The sequence below is a fragment of the Rhinatrema bivittatum genome, chromosome 8 (assembly GCF_901001135.1).
Source record: "Rhinatrema bivittatum chromosome 8, aRhiBiv1.1, whole genome shotgun sequence".
Taxonomy (NCBI): Eukaryota; Metazoa; Chordata; class Amphibia; order Gymnophiona; family Rhinatrematidae; genus Rhinatrema; species Rhinatrema bivittatum.
The window spans coordinates 108314785-108342346 of NC_042622.1; the positions used below are offsets into that span (position 1 = coordinate 108314785).

Consider the following 27562-nt stretch of genomic DNA (forward strand, 5'->3'; position numbering starts at 1 on the left):
TTTCTTTCTGGCAGAGAAGAATTATGGGATTGGTGACAAAGAGCTCCTGGATATTAAGTTGGTATTCGAGGAATGGCGGCCTTGGCTCGAAGGCACTCAACATCAAATTACGTGTTTATGGACCATAAGAATCTAGAGTATCTCCGTCATGTGCAATGTCTTAACCATAGACAAGCTAGATGGTCCTTATTTTTCAACCGCTTTGACTTCGTGCTCAAATATCGCCCTGGAGACAAGAATGCCAGAGCTGATGCCCTATCACGCTCCTTTCTCTCGGAGGATATTCCAGAAGAGCCGTAGCACATAATCGACCCGAAGAAAGTCGTCTTAGCGGCCACTCATTCCGTGCCCACTGGTAAAACCATCATGCCAAAGCATCTCAGAAAGAAAATGCTCTATTGGGCACATGATTCCAAGCTGGCTGGCCATCCTGGTCAACGCCATACCCTGCTGAAGCTACAGAAGTATTACTGCTGGCCAACTATCAAGGAAGATACACTCTCCTATGTGACATCTTGTGCAAATTGTGCCAAGCACAAACCTACTTCTGGTCAACCATGGGGATTGCTGCAACCGCTTTCAGCTCCGGAACAGCCCTGGATGCATATTGCCACTGATTTTGTAGTTGATCTACCCCTTTCTGGAGGTATGAATACCATCTTGGTCACAGTCTACCGCTTCAGCAAGATGACCCACTTCGTGGCATTACCTGGCTTACCCTCAGCCTCGGAACTTGCGAAGCTCTTCATAGTTCATATCTTTCGCCTCCCCGGCCTACCGAAGCACATAGTCTTGGATCGAGAATCACAGTTCATGGCAAGATTCTGGAAGGCCCTGTGCAAACTCTTTGACATATCTCTAGATTATTCATCTGCCTATCATCCTCAATCTAATGGCCAAACAGAATGGATGAATAGGACCCTGAAACAGTTCATTCAGGCCTATGTGAGTTGCCGTCAGAATAACTGGGCCGAACTGTTACCATGGGCTAAATTTGTCATTAATTCTCATCCAGCAACATCAACTGGATCAACACCATTTGAAGTGGTATATGGATGTTCACCATCACCGCCACTTCCACTGAAGCTCTCAGTGACATCCCAGCAGCTCAATCCACTGCTGAAGAAATCATCAATTATGGACTCAGACGAAAGCAATGCTACTCAAAGCAAGTGATCGAGCCAAAAGGTTTTATGACGCTCATCATTCCAAAGTGCCTGTCTTTCAACCTGGTGACAAAGTCTGGCTATCCACTAAGCACCTTAGACTGGAGTTACCCTCCTCTCGATTTGCTCCTCGCTACGTTGGACCATTTCCAATCCTCTGTCGTCTTGGCAATTTTACCTACAGTCTGAAGTTACCACCTGGATTGAACATCCATAATCCTTTTCATGTTTCACTTCTGAAACTACTCATCATCAGTGAATTCTCTTCCAAATCTCAGAAACTATCTCCTATCAATGCAGAAGATGACCTAGAATACAAGATCGAAGCCATTCTTGATGTCTGCAAACGAGGCAAAACCTGGGAATACCTTCTCTCATGGGAAGGTTTTGGCCCCGAAGAAAATTCTTGGGAGCCTCTGGCTAATAACCTTGACAAAGAGATGCTCCATCAGTTTCATCTCTCGCATCCTTGGAAACCAAAACCTGGTACCCACAGAGAAGATTGCCCTTTGAAGGAGGGTACTGTTGCAACCGTCCCTTTCCGACGGCTTCACTCCGCCTTTCTTTCTTTGCACCTTCTCTCGCTATGGATGGATGCCTGGATGCCGCGGCATCTGCCTGCCTTCCTCTCTGGCGTCACTGGACTGGCTTGGGCGCTGCCTCCCGCCATGCTCCGCTGGTACCTTAGGGCGCACGTGCCGCGCGACCCTCACTCTTATTTCCTACTTGGCGTGAACCTCAGGGGCATCCCCCTGTGATGAAGTCACGCTGTCCGGATATTTAAAGCCTACGATGTTTGCTAACCTTTGAGTTAGCAAGGGGGATTCTTAAGGATGGGATTCGCTCTCTGTACCCAGCTACTCTGCCTCTCCAATTTTCCACTGGACTCTTAACACTAACGGGGTACCCGCTCCTCGGGGGCCTCACTTGCTTTTCAGGTCGCTATCAGGAAACCCGTACTCTCTCCTCGAGGGCCCATGTTCCCTGACTCGCTGCCTGCTCCTACCTTCTCTTCTGCCTGGAAGGATTCGCTATCTTCAACACCAGTGAGTATTACCATCTTCACCTCAGAGCTGTTCCCTGGAACCAGGTACTCGCTCCTCAAGGGCCTGCCTCCATTCCAGCCCTAGTGCCATCTCCTACGTGGAACCGCTGTGTGAGTACATCACATCCAAGCCTCTCAGCTCTCAGGGATCAAGTACTCGCTCCTCGAGGGCCTGCTCTCCCTATCCTGGGGTTCTCCATGCTGGGGCTTTGTGCATATTCCACTGTACTCATTATTCTCAGTTCTTTCCACTACAGTACTGCTAAAGGAGGAATCGCTGTTCCAGCACCTGAGGGATACTAGCCCAGCTGGGCTACTTCTGCTGCTCACCACTGCCACCTCTGGTGGCTTCACAACATTGTGTAATAAAAGATCAATCTCTGTGATTGTATGTCCTAAGCTGAGCCTGACCTGTGGCCCCTCACGAGACTTCCCCCCATGGGCATGGTCAGCTGCCACAGTGTCCAAGGGTCCACCCAAATCTCACTAATTATAACACTACAGCATGGGTTATTTTTTCCTATATGCACCACTTTGCACTTGTCCACATTAAATTTCATCAGCCATTTGGAAGCCCAATCTTATAGTCTCGCAAGATCCTCTTGCAATTTATCACAATGCACTTGATATTTAACTACTCTGCATAATTTTTTGTCATCCACAAATTTGATCATCTCACTCATTGTACCCCTTTCCAGATCATTTATAAATATAATAAAAAGTACCATTCCAAGTTCAGATCCCTGAGGCACTCCACTGTTTACCTTTCTCCACTGTGAAAACAGACCATTTAACCAGCTTGTTAGGCCACAAAAGGACATCGCCTCCTATCCCATGACTTTTAGTTTTCTTAGTAGCCTCTCATGCAGGACTTTGACAAATGCCTTCTGAAAATTCAAATACACCACATCTACTGGTTCACCTTTGTCCACATGTTTATTAACCCCTTCAAAAAAAATTTAGGAGATTTCTGAGGCAAGAATTCCCTTGGGTAAATCCATGCTGGCTGTGTCCCATTAAACCATTTCTATCTAAATGTTTTGTGATTTTATTTTTTATTTACTTATCAAAAAAACAAGAGAACATAAGTGTTTTGCTCACCTATTTATCTATCTATCCTTGTACACTGTATCATGAATGAATCTTTTATTTCAAAATTTATGTATAAAATTTCAGCTATATCAAACTTTTCTTCTGTTTAGATTGACATACCTGTACCTCACTCGTACTATTAAATATCCCTTGCTTACACTATCCCACCCCACTAAATATATTGATTTATTCAAAATCAAACTACACCCCTTATTCATACAATCCCGCCCCAGTAAAAATGTACTCATCTATTGAAAACCCACTTTAAAGACTTATCAGAGACTTATCAAATACCCCTAACTTTTTGTCATTTATAAATTTTTGTGCTTTACAGTATTCAATCAGTGTCCCAGCGTGTGCTTCTGTCCTTACTATTCTCTTATTTAATTGTGAAATTTTGTCCCAAGATGTACCAGTAGTCCCACCTCTTTCTTGTGAAAAGAAAGGTGGAGCATTTAACACCTCCCCCACCTCAGTATCTGTGTAACTGGACAAGGGATTATTGGTATTGGTATTTTGTGGATATACAAAAAGGACCGTGATCAAGATGTCATTTAATTGGATAGAGTCGTTATGTTACACAGATACTTCTTCATAGTCCTATCACTATATTCTTCCCCAACACGCAAGGATTTCTATCCGTACAGATTCGAATGTACATTTAGTCTCATGCAGGATCTTTATCCTGTTGGACTCTATGCCATCCCAGATATAAAGTGCCACCCTGCCACCAAGATGCTTCTCTCTGTCATTGCACTATAATTTGTTAGAGGTGTGCATTCGTTTCCTACGTATTTGTAATCCGCAATGTATAGGGCCATATTTGTTGTATTCGTGGGGATGCGAAACATATCGCGATTCCCCACTAATAAACCGAATCTTCGCCGAATTATTCAGCCGTCTAAAGGAGCCAAAAAAGATATAGTTGCATTGGAGAAGGTACAGAGAAGGGCAACCAAAATGATAAAGGGAATGGAACAGCTCCCCTATGAGGAAAGACTAAAGAGGTTAGGACTTTTCAGCTTGGAGAAGAGACGGCTGAGGGGGGATATTATAGAGGTGTTTAAAATCATGAGAAGTCTAGAACAAGTAAATGTGAATCGGTTATTTACTCTTTCGGATAATAGAAAGACTAGGGGGCACTCCATGAAGTTAGCATGTGGCACATTTAAAACTAATCGGAGAAAGTTCTTTTTCACTCAACGCACAAATAAACTCCGGAATTTGTTGCTAGAGGATGTGGTTAGTGCAGTTAGTGTAGCTATGTTTAAAAAAGGATTGGATACGTTCTTGGAGAAGTCCATTACCTGCTATTAATTAAGTTGACTTGGAAAATGTATTACTCGCAACAGTATCGTGGGATAGACTTGGTTTTGGGTACTTGCCAGGTTCTTGTGGCCTGGATTGGCCACTTTTGGAAACAGGATGCTGGGCTTGATGGACCCTTGGTCTGACCCAGTATGGTATGTTCTTATGTTCTTAAGAGTATTGGAATTTTGGAGGTCAAGAGGAGAGGGAGCGAACATTACCTTTTCAGCTGACATCTCTGGGGTTAAGCGGTGTTCTTGCCCCGACGGCATTTCCACACACACCAGCTGATTTTCCTCATTGGGGGTGTGCTCCGGAGGCGGGACCCAGAAGTCAGGCTATATAGCCGAATTGCAGGTTTTGCTCCCTGAGGTCGAAAGGAGAGGGCGCGAACATTACCTTTTCAGCTGACATCTCCGGGGGTAAGCAGTGTTCTTGCCCCGACGGCGTTTCCATACACACCAGCTGATTTTCCTCATTGGGGGCGTGCTCCAAAGGAGGGACCCGGAAGTCAGGCTATATAGCCGAATTGCCTGTGGCGCGCAGCAGACGCCAGCGTGCCACTAAAGCCGCGCGCGCTTAAGGGGCGCATGGCTAAGCTGGGCTTGGCCGGGCTTAGCCGGGATTTGCTGGGAGTTTGCTGGTTTGCTGTTTGATTCTTGCTCTGGACATCCTCAATGAATTCAGGTAATAATTTATAAATTTAAAGTCTCCTAATTTCCTCCAAGCCTCCCAAAGTGAAATCTATTATTGATCGTGCATTACTCCAGTGGACTCTACCCTACTGCCTGCTTTTTTCCTCTTTATTTACTTGAAGAATATGCCACATACCAAAAGGAAGGCCAGGCTGAGGCCCCCGATTGGTGTGGCTTTGGCAGAAACAGGACAGAGGACTGTGTCTGAATGGTTAGATTCCCCATATAATTCCCCCATTGGGCAGACCGCTGAGGGTAGGATAATAGAGCGGAATACCCCCCCCCCCCCCCCTCTGGTCGAAGAAATATCATTAAGCCCCGGGGCACCAGAAACACCTTCTCCACCTGGTATTGTAGGGGTATCTACCCCAAAGAATCCAGGGAATATGCAAGAAGAAGCCTTGAGATCTCTGGATTCACAAAATAGTATCAAGCAAAATGATATCTTGTTAGAAACATCAGAACAAGTGGTGAAAGATATGCAGTTAAGTAATCTGGAAAACCCAAGTGATACTCCTAAAGAAACTAGTATTCCAAGACTAACTAAATCTGTAACTGAGAAACAGGAAGATATTGAAGTAGTGATTAAGACTGATTTGTTATTGATGAGACCAGCAAATATAACTTTAGAAAGTGTTTGGAATTACTTAGCTAAATTAGATATGTCAATTAATAAATTAATGGAAGTTGTAATGAAGACCACTAATTCCTCTTTACAGAACACAGTAAAATTGGAAGAGCAAGTAAAAGAAGTAAATCAGATAGAAAAATGTGTCTCACAGATAGAGAAAATCCAAAATCATCAGATAAGTGTTGAAGGAGAGTATAAAAGAAGGTTGGAAAATCTTGAAAACTCTATAAGATCATTAAACCTAAGGGTAAATAATTTTACAGTAATAAAGAAGATCAACCCTATAGAATTATTTAGAAATTATTTATTACAAATTTTGAAAATCCCAGACAAATGTCTTCCGGTTATAGTTAGAGCATTTTATATTGGAAATAGTATTAGAAATAAAGAAATGGGTGTAGATGTATTTATTTATTTTAGTTTTTTCTATACCGGCATTCGTGAGAGTATCACATCATGCCGGTTTTCAATAAACAGTGGGGTGATAAACGGAACAGTGAACGAAATAAATAATAGGTGCTAAACATAAAATAGTTACAGTTACAATAAAACAGGGAGGCGTACAACTAGGAGCAAGAAGAGAAATGATAGGAACTTTAACATAGTATATTAACCTGAAGTATGATGGGGTACATTACAAGGAATTATGTGATTTACAATGACTTGTTCATTTGAAATAATTGCAGTTTTTTACATAGGGGTAGAGATCAGAAGAAATGGTTTTCTGGATATTGGTAGTGCTTGGAAGTTGGTTGTAAGTGAGTAATGAGTTTACTCCGAGTCTGGGTAGATAAGTTAATAAGAGATGAGAAGGAGAAAGAAAATGAGATGCTAGATCAGAAACCATCTAATAGTATAATTGATTTATCTGATTTATTGGAAAAATCTCAGGAAGATTTGGAGGTAAAAAATAGGGGGACTCTTTTAGTACAGTTTGCATTTAGTACTGACAGAGATAATATAATGAAGTCTTTTTTTCGAAATCGTTTAAAGACTTTTTATGGTCAAAAAATATGGATTTTTCCAGATTTTGTAAAAACTACTCAACTGCGTAGAAAGCAATTTTTGAATATGAGAAAACATGTGTTAGATAAAGGAGGATATTTTATGCTGAAGTATCCATGCAGATGTAATGTAAAAATAGATGGTAAGAACTACATATTTACGGATCCTGATGATCTTAAGGTCTTCTAACAACATAATACCAGTATTAAAAGGGAACAGGGATTAGTAATGCTAAATTTTTTCTTTTTATTATTTCAATAAGCTTGATCTGCTTATTAGTAAATAGAAGTCACTTTGTTTTACCTATTTTTGAAATGACTGACTGTTTAGTTTTCTTTTTATGATTATATACAATTCGGATGTAATGTGTATAAGTCAGTTATTTGATATTGTTATTATAAATGATATTTGTTGCTTATATTTTGAAAGCAATAAATAAAGGAAAAAAAAAAGAGTATTGGAATTTTAGTATGCAATACTCCTGAGGTTGACATAAGGGAAATCTCTTAGTAGAAGAAGATGGAGGTTCAGCTTCAAGCCAAACAGAGGTGCTACAAACATTGGTCAAGAAACAGTTTGAGATGTCTTCCACTGACCTTGTAATCTTTCTGCTTTGTAGAGTGTACCTTGTTACAGATTAGCCTGCAACCAAGCCAAGGACAATCGCAAGGTTTAACCAAGTGTACCTGAATGTTCCAAGGTTCCTGTCTCGATACAGCATGGGTGGGGTACGAGGGGTGGTTTTGAGTGGGATAGTGGATGTTGGTCACAACAGAAGGACCAGTTATGAACAAGCTGAATGCTGGAAACTAGAGATGTGAATCGGAACCAGAATTGGGTTCCTGTAATGGACAGCCAGCGCCATCTTTAAAAATGGCACGGGCCATCCAGTGCTCCTACCATGTGACAGGGGCCGGCCAATGGCATGGATACCCTGTCACATGGTAAGGGCAAAGGGCCATTGGCGCCATTTTGATTAGTGGCAGCCGACGGCCCGAGAGTGGGAGATGGCTCCCGGGACCCTCACTGGACCACCAGGTACTTGTAAAATGTTTTGGGGGGGTTCAGGAGGGTGGGGGAAGCTAAGGGAACAGTTTTAAAGGGTCAGGGTGGGTTTAGGGATTGTTTTGGTGTGCCATTTTTCCTGCCCTCCCCCAAAACAATAAGAGAACCCCAGGAACAAAATCGTGGGGTTCTCTTATCGGGAGCCCCCGATTTCTGACGATTTTGAAAATATCATCCGATAGTTTTAATCGTCCGAAGCCCGATTCACATCCCTACTGGAAACCCTGGCGATTCACCTGGGGAGTAACTACTTGGGGGCCTGAACTTGCTGGGAGTTCCTAGTGGCAGCAAAAAAGGACTTTGGGATTTTGATGAGCATGATGCTGTGTACAAGGCTTGGTTGGTAGGATTTGGTTTTCAGGCCCAAGATAGGTGATCAGCCTCTGTAGAAGTGGGGTATTCACAAGGTTAATAGACAGGTGGGATCTTGGGTTGAAGGTCAAGATGAATTTTGGATCATTGCTAGGGCTTTACCAACAGGATGGAGGTTAATTTCTTTGAAGTAATCCTTAAACTGTTTAATAAATTGCTGCAGGAGGATTTAGAAAGTTTGTTAACCGAAGGATAGTTGGCCACAGTTTGGGGAATAGGGATTAATTGGATGATTGTCCTCTTCTGTGGGGTAAACCCAAGTCTAGGTTGTTTCTTATGTATTAAGCTTTGGAACAGTGTGAATGGCATGGTCATGCATGTGAGCAGGGGGCTGCCACAAGAAGCAGCATACAGCAGTGAGGTCAATGACTGGGATGCAGGTACTCTTATGTTGGGACATGACAGAGAGGACCAGGCATGTGGTGGAGGACTGCCGAAGCAGCATTGGAAGACTTGGTGGACTGAAGGCTGCATGCTACTGGGACATGGTGGTATGCTGCCCTTAGGCTGCAGGGGATTTATGTGTATGAGCACAGATTGTGAGTTTTTATTAGGCTTGAGTTATGTAACATTTATTAATAAACTGTGGCCATTGTTAAACCTAAACTAGGCATTTTAGTGTGTTTATTTAGAGAAGATGGAGGGATGAATGTTCTAAATTCCCCTATTAATAATGTTTTCCTTTGTTTATACCCCCTTACACAGTGGCTAAATCATATTTGTATGAGATAAAGGATTGAGGATTGCATGGAAACATATTCATTTCATTTTTTTGTTTTGTTTGGTGTTTATTGTGTTTGGTTTATTAGAAAACAAAAAACACAGATAAATGAAGGGCTCTCCTAAATTCCTCCAGTGCTGCTGACTTTTAAAAACTGAAAGCACTTCCACAAACCACCACCCTTCCTGGCTGTCTCTTACCCCATCTATAGGATTCCAGTAGCCCAGACTGAGCAAGAGCAATCCCTAGTCCCTCATGCCATGCCGAGACCTTTTTATAAAATGGTGCCAGCTCTGAGCCTGATATATTTAGAGAAAAACAGGGGGTCATTTTCAAGCAGTCTGCATTGGTACTTTTTATGGTCAGGCTTTTCACCAATTTTCAAAGGGAAAATATGCTTGTACTTTTGAAACTTGACGTGGGTGCAAAGTACATGCAGTCACTTGCACTTAATTTTTCTGTAGGTAAATTCATCTGAAAAAGATTTGAAAATGCAATCTGCACATTTACTATTTCCTCCCCCAATCTAAAAGTGCCTGCATAGCCACATTGAGGTAGGCCAATTGTTAACCACCTGATTAACACAGGTAAAACTTTTTTACCCATATAAATTTCTTTGAAAATGTTCTTCATAAGATTTTTAAACACTTGTGGTCTAATTCCAACATTCTATCTAGGTCACAAAACATTCTGAGAAGGATTTTTTGTTGTTTACAATTGCTTTAAATGAGTGGCACATACCTATAATTCTGAAGTCGTTTTCTTTTAGCATATTTTCATATATTATCCATGTCAAAATCCCTTTTTGGCTATCAAGAAAACCAAATGAAAGCATATTTCTAATTGTGTTTACTGTAGGGACACAAGAGTGTTCTAGCACAGTAGGCTTGATGGCTATTCTACTCTATAAATGTATTTGTTTTCTGCTGCTGAGAGCTATTTAAAAAATGAAGATAATATATTGGGCCAAACTGTGTAAGCAAATGTTAAAAAGGAATGGAACCTCAGAAAGCGCAGGCTGAAGCCAATATCCGTAAACAATGTATCATTAATTCCCATTTAAAATGGAAAGAAGAGAATCACAAAGCATTAGAATAGTAATTGGCCTGTCTTTATATATTTCAATAAAAGCCAGAAACAAAATACCATGTATGTGAAATAACTACTTCGCAATAGCAGCACCCATCACCTTGACAACTGGGTCAAAGGTCTAGAGACTGCAGTGGATGTTCATTGAGGTGTGAGAAATAGAGGACACAAGGGACAAGGGGAAGATGCTTGTGTGACCAGCTAAGATGGGAAGGCCACAAACAGACGGTTAGCTACAGTTTCTAAATAGCAAACGGCTTTTTTTTTTTTTTTTTGTGGCGCTTGTGTTAGAAGCAAAACCAGCAGCAATAGCCCTGCCAAAAAAAAAAAAAAAAAAAAATTTTGCCCCAATATGCTTGAAGAAGTTTGTGTTCATAAATATTTCCAGAAAGCACTTAAGAGTTCTGGCAGTGAGGACAGGAAGGCGTTTACTTTGTTAAACAAAGGCTGAGAAAATGAAAAAGAGCAGATTTTAAGAAGCCTACAAGGGCGTTCTGATTGTCAGTAAGGGTCAGTCAGACAAGAGAGAGTGTTCCCATAGTGTTAAGTGGGCAGTGGGGCCTCTTTGATGGTAAGGCTTACTTATGGGGAAAGGAGAGAGGGTCAACTCCAATTACTCCAGTGCAAATGCAAAGTCTGGATGGTTGAGTGGAAGGGCTAATGCTTGGAGAGAAGCCCAAACTATTTTATTTACAATAAAGAACTAAGACTGTTCCCATATACATAAACAAAACTGCAGAACCCATGTATGTAGCTAATGTCCCTCCTCCTCCTTTTCATTGTAAGAGAAACCTTTCCTTATAGGAGAGGCATGCATGAGAAAATTTTCATTCCATTTGTAATTTTTTCTTTTTCTTTTTACAGTTTCTATACATGCAAGATCGTTTTACCAAGCCAAAACCATTTAGCATGCACTTTAATTCAGAAACAAAATAAAGCTTTGTTGTTTGTGTCATTTTTGGATGTTAAGTAACACACAATGAAATTGTTTTCCCTATTGTTTAAAAATGACAGCACATTTCTGTCTTATATGTCTGTCATGGAGCAAATCTTGGGTCAAGTTGTTTGTCCATGATGCTTTGATTTTATGCCATACTGAAGTGCACAGTTCTAGCAGCCATATTGATCCTGCAGAAAACTGGACTATTTGACGTGTGCGATAACTTTTATTGCAGAGCTGTGTAACCCTTGTCCTTAAGACATGTAGCCAAGCTTTGCCATTTAACCTGATACGTGGCCAAATGTGTGTTGATAATACCTGAGGAATATATCCTGAAAATCAGGCCGTTGCAGCTCATGAAGAACAACAGGGCTGCACTTCTTCTTTACTGAATCAAATAAGAATAACAAACAGGATGTTCTTTATGGGCTTTTAAGACCACACACAGATCCCTTTTTCAGAATCGTTTGAATTCCTCCTCCTAAAGCTTGTGAAAACTTCTTGTATTGAAGAATATCCTATCCACAATTTATAGTCGAAAAGCAAAAGACATTCTACAAATAGAAAAACTGGCAGCTTAAATACAGTATATATATATATGTTAGGATCACTAGTTCATAACGGTGTACAGGTTTGACATTCATAAATAAATAATGAAAAAACTGAGGTAGACATACATATAGGAAGGAAGCTGGGAAAACATTTAGAGACAGAGGGTTAAAAGATAGTTTCATTTAGGAAAGACAAAGCTGGGCAATAGAAGACCAAAGGTGGGGGAATTGGTCAGGACAGTTCTGGTTGTCAGACTTATGATGAACTGGAGTTTTCTGTCAGACAGTAGGCATTTGTGAATAGCCAAGATTTAACTTGATCTTTAATTTTTTAATGTCTGTTATTGTTCGCAGGTCCTTTGGCATAGAGTTCCATAGTGTTGGGCCAGTGACAGAAATTGTTGCGCGCCTCGTCCACGCCCAGCCCGCTCACGGGCCTGCTCACCTCGCTAGCTCCTCTGCAGGTCATGGGTTGGCCTCCCCAGCGGCAGCCGCGAGCACCTCCAGGCCTTGGCGTCCCATGGCAGTGGTCGCCGGGCCTTCCACTATGCACCAGGCCTCAGGCCGGAGTTCGGCGCCTCAGTGGCATTGGCCTCGCCCCTATGCGTGCATGCGCGGACCGCCTGGCCTCTTGTAGGGCCAGGGGCGGGTCCTAGCTCCGCAGCGTGCCCTGATTGAACGTACGATATAAGGAAATCCCTGCCTGCACTTCCTTGCCTTGGCAATCAGGTTGGCACTGTAAGTGTACTAGTTTGCCTCCACGTTCAGTCTTGTTCCAGCGTCCTACTGTTCCAGCATCTGTCTGTCCTGTCTCCCCAGGTAGTACCCTCATACTGTCTCTGGTACTGACCTCGGCCTGCTCCTTGACCATTCTGCTCGCTGCCTGGATCCTGACCTCTGCCTGCCTTGTGACCTCATCTGACCTCTGGAACCTGACCCCTGCTTCATTGACTACTAGAGATGTGAATTGGTTCTGGAATCATTTCCGGAATCATATTCATAGAACCATGGGAAATCTTCATTTCCCGTGGTTCTGACTGCTTTTTTTTCGGGCTGTCCCGAGCCGAACCCCCCCCCCCCCCCACCACCACCACCACCACCCTGACCCTTTAAATCTAATTATTTAGAATCCTCCACCTTCCCGACCCCCCCAAATTTTCCTAAAGTACCTGGTGGTCCAGCGGGGGTCCCGGGAGTGATCTCCCACTCTCGGGCCATCAGCTGCCAGTAAACAAAATGGCGCCGATGGCCCTTTGCCCTTACCATGTGACAGGGGCTGTCAGTGCCATTGGCCGGCCCCTGTCACATGGTAGGAGCAATGGACGGCTGGCGCCATCTTAAAAAATGGTGCGGGCCATCCATTGCTCCTACCATGTGATTCTAAATAATTAGATTTAAGGGGTCGGGATGGGTTTGGGGGTTTTTTTTCTATGTGCCCTTAATTTCTGCCCCCCCCCTTAAATGATAAGAAAACCACACAAAAATTTTGTGGGGTTTTCCTATCGCTTTCGGGGACCCCCCGATACCTGACGGATTAGAAAATATCATACGATATTTTCATCCGTCAGAAAAATGATGTACATCCCTATTGACTACTCCTTGGACTGATCCTCGGATTCTGACCCCGGCTGCCATTGACCACATCTCCTGATTCTGGCTTTGTCCCTTGCCTTGTCATCGCCTATGCTGTACTGGCCTTCCTTGGTTCTCCGACCACGCTCCCTTGCTGCTCATGGGCACGCCTCTCTACTACCTCTCCGGGAGACCCTGCAAGGCCCACCTAAGTTCAAGCGGCTCAGGTCCCTATGGGCTCCACCCGGGGGGACTGCAGGCTTCAAGTGGTGAAGCTCATCCTAGCCTCTGTCTCCTCCTGTGCTCCGCCTCCTGGGGGCAGGTGCTTCCTGGTCCCTACCAGGGAGCCGTTCTACACTGCTCCAGGACAAGGGTCCACCTCCAAGCGCAACAGAAATCTCTCTTTCTCTTGTTTGTGTTAGGTGAGAATTTCTTATGGTCTTATATATATATATATATATATATATACTGTATTTTTTTGACATATTCTCCTCCTCTCAAAATGTGTTTATGGGGTTCAGTATTGTTATTTACATTTATAAAACATAAGGAAATGAAGAAATTAAAGAGGAGAACCAATTTAAATTGTGCAAATCTAATAAAAGAAACTGAAAGAAAACTGATATCAGGAAACAAGGATCCAAGAGATCTGGAATGCATCTTTGCAACATATTACTGTTATCATGGCTCAGGTGCATTTTATTTGAGCAGATGAGTCATCAAAATGTAAAGATAAGAGCACAGCAAAGAGAAATTAAATCCTTTCCTGAAGTTAAAGCATTGAATGTCCTGAAATAAATATAAATTGAATGTTAGGTTTACCGCTCATTCATATAATCCATTAGTGATTTAAAAAAAGTTCATATTCTTTAATTTCAATATGAGATTTATGAGTGTTTGATAAAGATATTGAAGACCTCAAGTGAAGCTGTGGGCAATTAATTTTCAATTTGAAATGCACAAGAAATGGAGATGATTTTTTTCACCCATAAAACAGTAGAAAGGGGTCTTGTGATGCTGCAGTGGTGAATGTTGATTCGGGTTGCTTCCACTCCCATCAAACTTTCTTTGTATTCTGGGTCCATTATTACATTGATTCTGGGGGCTAAGGAAACTGCTAAAAAATCAAAACCGATGATGTGGGAAGAACAAGTTGGAAAATTATAGCAAAAAAGGCCATAGTCTTTGAAGAACAGCTCTCCGAGGAAGAAAGAATGGTGAACTCTTCACTCCCAAGTGAAGTGATGCATGCAGAAGATATTCATGCATCATTTGGGGGAGAAATTGGAGATGATGGTTGATAAGGTGGCTGAGCTAGTTTCCACATTTGGAAAGGTAAACACCCGTTTTGACAATGTGGTGGAATGAGTGGAGGAGGTGGAGGACTCTCTCACAGTTATGTGGCAGAAGCTGGAGGCCTTTGAATGCTCACACAAGAGAATAACAGAGAAACCAGGATGATCTGAACAATGAAGCAGAAGCAGCAATTTGTGCATTATTGGCTTCCTAGAGAGAGTTGAAGGAGTCAACCTGGTAGGGTTTTTTGCCACATGGTTACCAAAAGCTTTAAATATCAATTGCAAGTGTGGCATTTTAAAAGTGGATAGAGCATATAGAGCATTGGCTCCTATGCCAACAGAAAATGGCCAGCCCAGCACGGTGATCCTCCAAATATAGAACTACAGAGATAAATGCAAAATAAGTGAGGCCAGCAGGAAAGTCAGAGAGCTTACCTTCCAGGGGAGGAGGGTGTTTATCTTTAAAGATATCTCTGGTGACCTACAGAAAAGGCGGTAAGGATTTGCAGGGATCAAAAAGGACCTCCATCACTATGCTATATCAAGCACGCCTCCGGATGCAGATGGAGCAGGAGCCCAGTGATGCTATACATCTTTCTTCATAAATATATTGTTCAATGTCTATAAAAGTGTACTAAGGGTATATAATGCACAATGTGATAGGAACAGGAGAGATCAGGAGATGGAAACTAGGGGTGTGCATTCGTTTTGAACTTAAATGTAAAACGCAACTTTTTTTCTTTTTTAACTTAAAAAAGTGATGAGGCGAAAACGATCGGATTTCCAACGTATTCAACATAGCTATGTTGAATACGTTGGAAATCGCGATTGTTGATCCTAAATAAAAATTTAAACCCCTCACCCTCCTTAATCCCCCCCCCCCAAGACTTATCAAAACTCCCTGGTGGTCCAGCGGAGAGTCAGGACGCCATTTCTGAACTCCTTTGCGAGGAGCACGTGACGTCGGCGTCACGTGATTCCCCGCGCGTTCGCTCCGGGACCCTCGTTGCACCCAAAAGGAACTTTTGGCCAGCTTGGGGGGGTCAGGAGGCCCCCCCAAGCTTGGGGGGGATTAAGGAGGGTGAGGGGTTTAAATTTTTATTTGCACGTATGGACATAGACTCAACTTATGGAATTCTCCATATGTCCATATTGACCAAAATTGACCCCCTCCTTTCGACTTATGGACTTATGAACATAAACTTTTGGTCTGCACATCCCTAATGGAAACTAGTTGTAGAAGGGAGAATGGGGGATAAAGAGGGTCTTTGGGAAGAGTGGGTTTCTGTTTAGACGTGTGTAAGTCCCGGGGCTTGCAAAAAGAGGCGGGGAGGGGGCATGGGCAATCCTGGGGCGGGGCGGGGTCAGGCTCCTGGCATAGCGGCCATATTTGCCGCTGTGCTGGGGATCGCGTGCTGGCAGTCGGCTGGCGCACGCAACTTGCATCTGCCCAGAAGCAGGCGCAAAAGGTAAAACAAAACTTTTGGGGGAGCTTAGAGTAGGGCTGGGGGAAGGGAATGGAGGAAGGTAGCGCGGCTCGGCGCACTCAAGGTACAGCCCCTTGCATGTGCCGACCCCGGATTTTATAACATGCGCACGCCTGCGCGCACATGTTATAAAATCGGGCGTACATGTGTGCATACCGGGTAGCGTGCGCACATGTAGGCCGCGCGCACATGTTATAAAATCTACCCCTATCATGGGAAATTCTCACTCAGCTCAGTGAAAGGATTATATGTGCTTTTCACAGAGGCACAACTCTTACAGTCACATAGATTCTTTCTGTGTGACGTTGAAATGATTCATCTAGTGGGTCCATTGGATATCCATATTTCAAACCATAATCCAGTTTTGATTCCCTTTGGTTTGTTATTATCCATCCCCACAGACAGATAGTAGAGACTGAATCTATCTCTACAATATAATGACAAGTTTTGTAGCATGGTATCCATGGAGGTGAAGGACTTTACAGAGATACATGATGGTGGGGACTATAGCACAGTCCTGCTCTGGGAATGCTTAAATCTGTACTGAGGGGAAAGATCATTAGTTTTGCCAGTCATGTCAAGTGGGAAAGGCTTACAAAAGAAAGATCATTGGAAAGGCATATTCACCTGTTAGAGGAATAGCACAAAGCCAGGGTATATAGGACCCTTCAGAAATACATGGTAGATCTCCAGGAGATCCAAATTTATTTTACATCATAAGGTATTTACATCAAAAGATAAATGAGCATGGGAATAAAACTGGGGCAATGCTAGCGAGAATGCTGAGGAAGAGGTAACAACAGACTCTGATTATGAGTGTCCATTCTAAATGGAGTCAGGTTATCCATCATCTTGATGGAATTAATGCAATATTCAGAGATTATCTATCAGAGCTATATGCTAATTAGGATGAATGCTCTCTAGAGAAGATTAATGAGTATTTAAGGGGGGTGAGTTTCCAGGGCTTGTCAGAAAAACAAGATGCAATGTTAGCTGCTCCTATTATACACGGAGATATAGAGACTAGTGGCAGGGCTTCCCAATGGAAAAAGTCCAGGGCCTGATGGCTTCTACCTGGACTTTTATTTTAAAAATTCTTTCCTGATGTGGCACCCATGTTGTTCAACATGTACAAATATATGCAGGGATATCCAGATTGTGCTAACAGCCTAACTAACCAATGCTACTATAGTTTTGCTTCATAAGAAGGGCAGAGATGGACTGGATCCAGGAGCCTATTGTCCTATCTTATTACTGAATGCAGAGATAAAATCTCTGACCAACATCCTGCAGATCAGACTCAAAGCTTCTATGGGTACCCTAGTGGAACTGGATCAAACAGAATTCATTAAAGGGAGGTTTTCCATGACCAACTGCTGTAGATGGTTTAATTTAATAGCAGTGGCTAAGAGGGACAAGACTTCTGAAATTACTGTTGCCTTAGATGCAGAAAAGGCCTTTGATAGGATAAGGTGGCCTTTTCTATTTGCTGTGTTGAAGAAAATGTGTCTGCCAGAGCAGTTTTACAACTGTGTTAAAGTACCCTATGCACATCCTAGGGTGAATGGATGCCTATCCAATCTTTTTCTGATTCAGAAAGGTACAAGAGAGGGATGTCTGCTATCTCCTCTACTCTTTGACTTAACCATCAAGGTGCTAGCTCAGAAGATAAGATCAGACCCATTGCTAATGAGTTTCAAGATAGAGTGTCCCACATAATGTCATTCTAAGTGAATGATATACTTTTATTTTTGACAAATACCAAGGTGACAGGGTCCAGTCTTTTGAAATTATTGGATAAATATGGTGAGGTATTAGGTAATAAGTTTTCCTAATAGAAACCTGCACTGCCATTGATCTACCTAGATGTTTTGGATATTTTAAAAGAACCAATATGAGTATACTATATCTAGGTATCCATACTCCTAAGAATCTTTCAGACCTTTACAAGCCCAAGACATCAGTAAGATTCAGAAAGACCTGCAAAGAGTGGGAGGACTGCTTTATTTCTTGGATAGGTAGAATTGGGGGTCCCAAAATGAATGACTTGCAAAGCATTATGTATGTATTTCATCGTGTTCCTTGCCATTTGCCAAACAGTTTTTTAAGAACATTAATGGGAAGCTCTCTAAGTTTATATGGCATAATAAAATGCCTGGAGTGCAGTTACGTATATTATACAAGCCTAAGGTGGATAGTGGTATGGTTCTGCCAAATTTTCAGGCATGTTTCTGGGAATCTATTGTGAGCGGGCTCAAGGGATGATCATGGCAAAAGCGTGAGCCCTTGGGCCACAGCACAACCCCAGGGCAAGGCTCCAAGATACGTGCTGTGGGTAGTCAAGCGCATCCAAGCATGGGCTGGACAGAAGCTTGGAACACTTGAAGACTTGGAACACTCGAAGACCTGGAAGACTCAGAGGCTTGGAACACTCAGAGTTTCCACTGAACCTACATACACAGGATTAAAACACAGAAAATCAATGCTGGTCTCTGGGGTAGCCCTCCAGCCACTTGAAAGCCCTTTTGGACTGCCGCTTGGGAATAGTGTGTCATCAGGACAGATGGAGATTGAGGATGGAAGATGATGTTGAAGACAAGAACTTAGATGAAGGCCTGAAAACTTGGAACTTAGATGAAGGCACTGGAGACAAGGAACTAGACAAGACTCAGATACCGGTTTGGGTTCAAGTTCAGGTTCAAGATTCAGACTCAGGTTCAGGTGTGGATAGAGCCCTACACCCCAGCTCACCCTATATAGCCCATGGGCTGGTTGTGGACCACACCAAATGTGAAGCAGAAACTGGACTTGAGACTTGGACATGGACGGAAGCTGGACAAGGAAGCCCAAAGGCCAGGAACAGGATTCAGGAACTCAGGACTAAGGAACTCAGAACCAGGGATGGGACCCCAGCATTTAAAAACAAGGAACTTCTGGAGACATGACCAGTGAAGTAGGAAGTCCTACACAACCTGCAGTTGGCTGGTCATGGACCACGATGCTTGCACGCCTGGAGGAGTGGATGAGAGAGAGAAAGAAGACCTGTACACACTAGGGATGTGAATCGTTTTTCTGACGATTGAAAATATTGGACGATATTTTCAAACTCATCAAAATTAGGGGGGGTCCCAAACCCAATAGGAAAACCCCACAAATTTTTTTGTGGGATTCTCTTATTATTTTGGGGGGGGTGGGAAGAAAGGGCACACAAAAACAACCCCCAAACCCACCCTGACCCTTTAAATTTAATTAGTTTGAATCCCCCACCGTCCCGACCCCCTCAAAATTGTTTTAATGTACCTGGTGGTCCAGCTGAGGTCCCGGGAGCAATCTCCCACTCTTGGGCTGTCGGCTGCCACTAATCAAAATGGCGCCAATGGCCCTTTGCCCTTACCATGTGACAGGGGCTCAATGTGCCATTGGCCGGCCCCTGTCTCATGGTAGGAGCAATGGATGGCCGGCACCATTTTTAAAGATGGCGCCTGCCGTCCATTGCTCCTACCATGTGACAGGGGCCAGCCAATGGCACAGATAGCCCCTGTCACATGGTAAGTGCAAAGGGCCATCGGCGCCATTTTCTTTACTGGCAGCCGACGGCCCGAGAATGGGAGATCACTCCCAGGACCCCCGCTGGTCCACCAGGTACTTTAAGAAAGTTTGGGGGGGTTTGGGAGGGTGGGGGATGCTAAAGAATCAGATTTTAAGGGTCGGGGTGGGTTTTTTGTTTATCAGCTCGGGCGCAGCCGATAAAAAAAACCTGATTGGACCACGGGAAAAAAAGTTCCCAATGGTCCCCAAAACCGGAACTGATTCCGGTTCCGATTCATATCTCTAGTACATACAGGAATGAGATCCAGCAATACAATGCTTGTCTCTGGGGTAGCCCTCCAGTCACTTGAAAGCCCTTTTGGATCTGCCACTAGGGAATGGCGTATGCATCAGGACAGATGGAGGTTGAGGATGGAAGATGATGCTGAAGACAAGAACTTAGATGAAGGCATGAAGACTTGGAACTTAGACGAAGACACTGGACACTTGGAACTTAGAAGGCACTGGAGACAAGGAACTAGACAAACCTCAGATAATGTTCAGCTTCAGGATCAGGTTCAGGATTCAGACTCAAGTTCAGGTGTGGATAGAGCCCTGTGCTGCAGCGAGCCCTACACCATGCCACAGCAGATTCTGGACTTGAGACTTGGACCTGGACGGAAGCTGTACAAGAAACTCCAAAGACCAGGAACAGGATTCAGGAACTTAGGACTCAGGAACTCAAAACCAGGGATGGACTCCAGTGTTTAAAAACAAAGGACTTCTGGAGACTTGACCAGCGAAGCAGGCAGGCCTTCTGCCATGAGGTGCCCTACACAACTGCAGTGTGTAGGGCACCTCATGATGCTAGCACATCTTGGAGGAGTAGGCGAGAGAGAAGACCTGGAAGTCAGGACTAGGAGACGAGGACTGGATCATCAGGAACAAGACACAGGGACCGACGAGAGACTGGAACATGGAACAAAGAACAAAGAGGAGCTCCCACGAAGAGCATGAAGGCCTTGAAGAAGTGAAGACTAGAACACTGAAGACTCCTGGAGAGAGAGAGCTGGAACAGGGCTCTAGGAACAGGCAACTCCTTGTGAAGGCAGTGAGGGACAGATTGAAGAGCCCTTTTAAAGGGCAAGCAGGCTGATGTCATCAGGAAGGGTCATGGGGCTTTTCCCACTGTGGACCCTTTAAATTCTGAGAGGTGTGCATGCACACCTAGAGAGGCAGCTTTCCATGAAGAAGAATGTCAATGGCCTTCCCAGGCTAAGCAGGAACCAAAGCCGGTGGTGGCACTCAGCTGCAAAGATGGCCCCAGTGGTGGCTCCAGGCCATGAATAATAATGGCAACAGCAGTGGCATCAAACCACAAAGGAGCAGGAAGGGTAGTGGCGGAGGCACTCCTCCTGCCACAGGGCGCAGCGGTGAAACTGGCAAGGGGGGGTGAGCAAACCACTTGTGAGCCAGTCTAACAGCGGTGTGTACAACAGCATCTAGGCTAGCTGGTATTTTTACATGGATAAACAGAGATAATAGCTCAGTGCCTTGCTTTTTCTAGAGACTAACCTAATGAAGAGTTGGAATTCTCTTCATTGCTGTTACTCATGAAGCCATACCCACAGGCTAGAAAGGCATATCCTTTCATTTCATGTAAAGTTAACCCATTATGTTCCAGTGTCCTATTTAGAGGACAGCCTCTTAAAAAATGTGGGACATAATAGATTAAGGTATGGTGTGCTATGTGCAGGAGCCTGGGAACATCAAATGGATCACCATCCCCTATACTTCCAATAAGCCATAATCCAGCAGTCTCTGTACATAGCATTCAGCAGAGGCTGAATCCACACAAAGGTCTCACAAGGGAACTCTCCAAAAGTGGATTAAAAGAGCAAAAGCAATTCACAAAGTAGGCAAATTTAACAGTCTGACCCACAAAAGGGGAAAAAAAAGATAATCTTTCTAGAATAAGTTAGCAAAAATAAATAACAGGAGCAGAGAGCTCCAGCCTTCAAGAAATCCAAACTAAAATCAGTGCCTGGTGGTGATAAACAGTTTGAGCACAACATCTGCAGCTTGCATATGGGAGAGTAAAACCCAAACCACTTTTCATTAAACTCTCTCTAAACCTACCTATGCTAATTGGTACACTCCTTCTGGTAAGGAAATCAGAGGTTCCTTACAACTATAAAGTGGGTGCTCTTAAGGATTAATAAACTTTACATGGACTCTCAACTACTACTCCAATTATCTCTGGACATGATGGAATTTGGTCTCATTTCATTTAAAACCTTTTATATACCGTTATAACAAATGAATTTGAACAAAACAGTTTACAATTATTTCAAAATAATCAAAAGAAAAAGAAATTAAAATAGGAAATTAAAATAACTAAAATGTCAGATAGTGATAAAAAGTGAAAAATAAAATAGTAAAGTCAGAATAAAAATACATTGGTATCAATCAATATAATATAAAACTCTGCATATTTTAATTAATATTTACTTTAATAAAAAAGAACAGATAGAAATAAAAGTAGTTAAATCTACTAAAGAAGTATAGTAGAAAAAGTGTATCTTGCCTCTTGTTCCATAGCTTCTGCTAATGGCCTTCTTAAGAACATTTTTCCACCCATCATCTGCTATATGTTTCTCATGCTTTCATTGGCTATTTTTCTGCTTAGTATGATTCATTTGCTATTTTTACTATGACACATGTGGTTATAGTGTTATAGTGTTCATGTACTCATTGCTTCTGATTATAACATATCCATTTTGTATTTATTTCACTTCAGTTATGATAATCTCACCTTACATAATAGTAATTCCACTATTGTTTACATATTAATCATGATTGGACCAAAATTTGTGCTAACTGCTTTTGTCACTGCTAAATAAATTAATCTAATACAGGTCCTTGGTGAGGCCTCACCTGGAGTACTAGGTTCAATTCTGGAGACCATATCTCAAAGGAGAGAGAGACAGGATGGAGGCTGTTCAGAGAAGGGTGACTAAAATGGTGGGTGGTCTTCATCAAATGACTTATGAGGAGAGGCTGAAGAACCTGAATATGTATACCCTGGAGGAGAGGAGGAGCAGGGGAGATATGATACAGACCTTCAGATACTGGAAAGGTTTTAATGATCCATGGTCGTCAACAAACCGTTTCCATTAGAAACAATTTAGTAGAACTAGGGGGTCATGATTTGAAACTCCAGGGAGGAAGACTTAGAACCAATGTCAGGAAATATTTCTTCAATGAGAGGGTGGTGGATGCCTGGAATGCCCTCCAGAGGAAGTGTTTAAGACTAAAACTGTGAAGGATTTCAAAAGGGCATGGGATAAACACTGCAGATCCCTAAAAGGCTAGAGGATGGGAATAAATAAATAAAAAAGCTAAATCTAAGAGAAACATGGGGGTAACCTGCAAGGAGCAGCAGTTACTACCCTTAAAAGAAACATGGGGGTAACCTGCATGGAGAGGCAGTTATTACCCTTAAGAGAGACATGGGGGTAACCTGCACGGAGCGGCAGTTACTACCTTGGGAAGCTTGCTGGGCAGACTAGAAGAACTATTTTGGTCTTTTTCTGCCGTCATTACTGTTACTAATTTGCCTGTAATGATTAGGTATCTTCATTCATGCAATTTCCTGTCAATTCCCTTAGATACCTCAAGGACAAGTGTTAGGGTTAGCTTCATGCTGGGTGGACATGAGCATTAGCTTACCATCAGCTTAATGAGGACTAGTCAATTAGGTTAAGGATTCCCGGCCTATTTCTGACTTGTGTCAATATGCAGAAACACTTCTGGATGACATAGAAACATAGAAATGATGGTAGAAAAGGACCAAATGGTCCATCCAGTCTGCCCAGCAAGCTTACGGTAGTTTCTGCCATGTGGTGCAGGTTACCCCCATGCTTATCAGTTTCCCAAACTGTAAAAGTAAGGGCCCTCATTGGTTATTGTTTGATCCAATTCCATATCACCCCTTGCCGTTGAAGTAGAGAGCAATGATAGAATTGCATTAACAGTATGTAGGCTTATTGGTTAAGGGTAGTAAGCACCCTACTAGCAAGTTACCCCCATGCTTATTTGTTTCCCCAGACCTTAAAAGTTGGGACCCTCGTTGGTTGCTGTCTGAATTCCATTCCCCTTTTCCCCTACCGTTGAAGCAAAGAGCCCTGATGGAGCTGCACTAACAGTATGTAGACTTATTGGTTAAGTTGTTTCCTCACAAAGGAAAAGAAATGATATCCAATGCAGCTTTGAGAACATTTGGCATGGAATATGAAGATCTAAGAAGTACCTGCAGAAAACATTTCCTCCATAATGCTAATAAGCTATATAACAAACTCAAGGACAGTGTATTCTCAAGCAAGAGAAATGGTCTCCTACATTTGCCTGCATAGACATCTCTCCCTGTTTCATGCAAAAGATAACAAACTATTGAGCCAGCTCAGCCAAGTAATGGATGAAAAGATCTCTACTGCTAATTGGCAAGATAAAAAAAAAACTCTGGCCTGGCATGCACAGATAATAATGAAGTGTATGTGAAAAACAACACACAGTGCAGCAGCAGCAACAGCAGTGATGGCAATCAACTAGTGACAGACCGGACACCGCCATCCTGTTTCCTTCGCTTCTAGCCAAAATGAGGAAAATGGCTGCATTGAGTGACAGATAATCTTGTTCATCTGGTAGCCAGACATAGAAAGATGTTTCAGTTTGGAGCTGTAGGTTATAATTTGGTTCTTTGTTTATGTACCAGGGTTATAACAAATATTATGGTGCCACTAGTATCATATGGAACTACTGTATCTACAGTATATCCCTTATGCATTTCCTAATTGGCACGTTAGTCGCTGTAACAGTGCAAAATCCATATGTGTGGAAGTACCTATGGTGGTTGCCAGGCCCTGAATTTTCCAAGGGAAACACTGCAGTACCAAGAACACAAGGTCCTGCAAGCAATACACACATTTTTAAAATTGCCCCCACTGTTGGTAGATGGTAACTCTAAAAAATGCATCCACCAATTTAAGCATCCTAAATTAATAAATAAATAAATTGAAGCAAGCGGTTTTATTATTAGGGATGTGATGCATTTGAAATGAAAATGGAAAATGGGACAAATGAGCCCATTTTGGTTTTATAACAAATGAAACAAATTTGGCCCCAGAAAAACAAAAAATATTCATTTTTATTTTTGGAAAAGTATTGCAAATAGCATGTACTATTTGCGAATAGTGTGTGTTATTTGAAATAGTGTGAATTATATTTGCAATACTTTGTCAAAAGCAAATAAAAATGAATAAGTGAACAAATAAAAGCCCTGAAACAAAAAAAAACTAAAAGCAAATGAACAAACTAAAATGAAATTTTCAGCTGTGCACATCCCTAGTTATTAAAAAGTAAGGAAATGCGGCCATACATACAACAAAATGGCACCAACCTCAGGGCCAGCTGGTGCCATTTTGAAAATGGGATCCTGTGGGATAGAAGCAACTGGGGATTGCTTGTAGCCCATTTTGTCTGCTAATGCTTTGACCCCCTACAGATGGGGTAAGATAAGATTGTGTCGAGGAAGAGTGTGTGGATACAAGAAGGTCTAAAAGAAAGAGGATTTAATGTTTTTATTTTAGGTGGCATTCCAGATTTTTGATGACTGTTTTGTTTTTCCATTTTTTTTTTCACTATGCTGTTGGTTTCAGTTCAACAAAATGAACTCAAACAAATATCAAATGAAACAGAAAAGGATTTTTTTTTTTTAAAGGAACCATGAAAAGTGATTAAACAATTTTGTATGCACATACCTAAAATCTGTAGGTACAGGATGCAGAAGAGCTGGCAGAGAAAAGGGTTGCTGGATGCTGGAGCAAGCACTATGGAAACAGGTGCAAGACTAAATCAACAGATGTTGTGCTTTGTTCAAGAAAAAAATGATCACATTCTGGAGCTCATACTGGAAAATTCCAGTGTATTCTCTGGGAGAGACTCCACAAGAAAACTGGCAAAAAAGAAAAGCACATTTGGAAAAGAACAGCATTAAGCCATAGTGTAAGTGTGACTGGCTTTGTGACTAACAATAGTGCACTTTGTATGATAGCAAAAAAAGTTGTTACAATGAGAATTTTTTTTTTTTGTTGAAGTTCCCTCACATTTCTTTCTGTCTAGTCTCCCATTAATTATGTGAGGTGAGTGGTTTATACTTTGGCTCTTTGTTGTGTGATGGTGTGTATTCCAATCAGTACCATGTCTCAGTTGCTTTGACTGTGCATCTATTTTTGTCCCCATTTTAACCTTAACCTCCTCCAATAACTCACCCTCAAGCTCTTTCTCTGAAAATTCCCACCTATTCCCACTAGCGCCTCCTGCAGCTAATCATGTATCTGTGCAGGTTTCTGTCCATTCGCGACTCATTACCATAAATCTAGTAGGCAAGTAAGTAGGCTGAAGACAAATTATGAAATCCTGTTAATTGCTTTAGAGATCCGCTGTGGGGTATTCATTAACAACAAAGGTTCTGAGCTATATTGAACCCCATAAAAGGAATTTTTAAAATGAAGCCCCTTGAACTATTGCTAGACCAAGAAAACAACTGCAAATCAGTGCAATTTGCTTAGGATATTGAGGTGAGAATTTAATCCCTGCAGAGGAGGACTGGACTCTGCTTTAGCACAACATAGAAATCCAAAAGGAATTTGTATTTCCTTTGTAACTGGGCTGACATATGGTAAATAAAATTTAATGTTACCAAATGTGAAGCAGTTTGCAGTGGTCTAAAATCATAAACCCAAGCACGCAAAGAATACCACTAAACAAAAGCAGGAGGGCTTTGAAAGGAACCTTTGAGTAACAGCAGACAAAAAATAAAAATCCAAACCACATAGACAAAAGAGTAAAAAATGGCCAGAAAAGTGGCAATGTAAGATATTAATTAAGAGAATTGCTGCCTGAGATTCCAGAAGTCCCTGATCCATGCTGCACAAAACCTTGTTGAAAAGGGAAGATGCAGTACCTGCAAAAGGCAGAAAGAATGGCATTAAGCTTATGGTATGACTAAAACATGAGTTAACGTGATAGGCTACAAATGATAAATCTGTATTACCTTGGGAAATGTGTTTCTCCTCTGGCTGATAGAGATCAGGTGTACAGATGATGCATTTAGTCTCCCTGGATTTGGAAGGAGGAGGGGGAAATGTCTTCCTCTTCCTGCCCTATATTTAGAAATCAGGGACAATAATCAAGTTGCCAGTGATGCCTTTTTATTGGATTAACTCAATACATCTGTGACTAATTTTTAAAAGCTATATGCCTTCATCAGGTCTTCATCATAGCTCTCGAAGGCCAGTCACAGCTGAATTGTGTTAGTCCAATAAAAAGGTCACACCTACTACTTTATTTGTTGACCCTTATTTCTACATAGTCAAGCACACTAACTCAGTAACCTCACTACCGTGCCCTATAAGACTATTATTGTTAGGTAGGAAAAGGAAGAAAAGTTCACCCCAATGGCCATTCTATGGAGTTCCATAGATAATTTCATTGGCATCAGAGATTCAAAAAAAGTGGTCTATAGGAATTAGGAAGGGCCGGAATGAAAAATGCAATTGATAACTCCTACTAAGATGATAGAGGATGAAAAGACATAAGAACATAAGAACATGCCATGCTGGGTCAGCCCAGCATCCTGTTTCCAACAGAGGCCAATCCAGGCCATAAGAACCTGGCAAGTACCCAAAAACTAAGTCTATTCCATGTTACTGTTGCTAGTAATAGCAGTGGCTATTTTCTAAGTCAACTTAATTAATAGCAGGTAATGGACTTCTCCAAGAACTTATCCAAGACAACCTACTAAGGTGAAAATCAGTTCAGGGTTGTACTGTTTCCTGTGGATAACATTGTAAAAATTATGACCCTTACCAGCTGTTTGCAAGTAATATGTAGATACCATGATGCAACTTTCGCTATTTGTAATATAGGATTCTAAT

The 27562-nt window shown here is 42.2% G+C and overlaps 1 long non-coding RNA gene across 1 annotated transcript in view; it reads right to left on the reverse strand.

The window, feature by feature from the left end:
• The window catches only part of LOC115097330, a 47651-nt gene extending 20897 nt beyond the window's left edge, over positions 1-26754 (reverse strand). The window contains exons 1-2 of the long non-coding RNA XR_003858262.1: positions 26680-26754; positions 25385-25453 (exon numbers count right to left, since the gene is read on the reverse strand). This is a non-coding gene — a long non-coding RNA (uncharacterized LOC115097330). The remainder of the gene's footprint in view (positions 1-25384; positions 25454-26679) is intronic.
• Between the last annotated feature and the right edge of the window lie 808 nt (positions 26755-27562).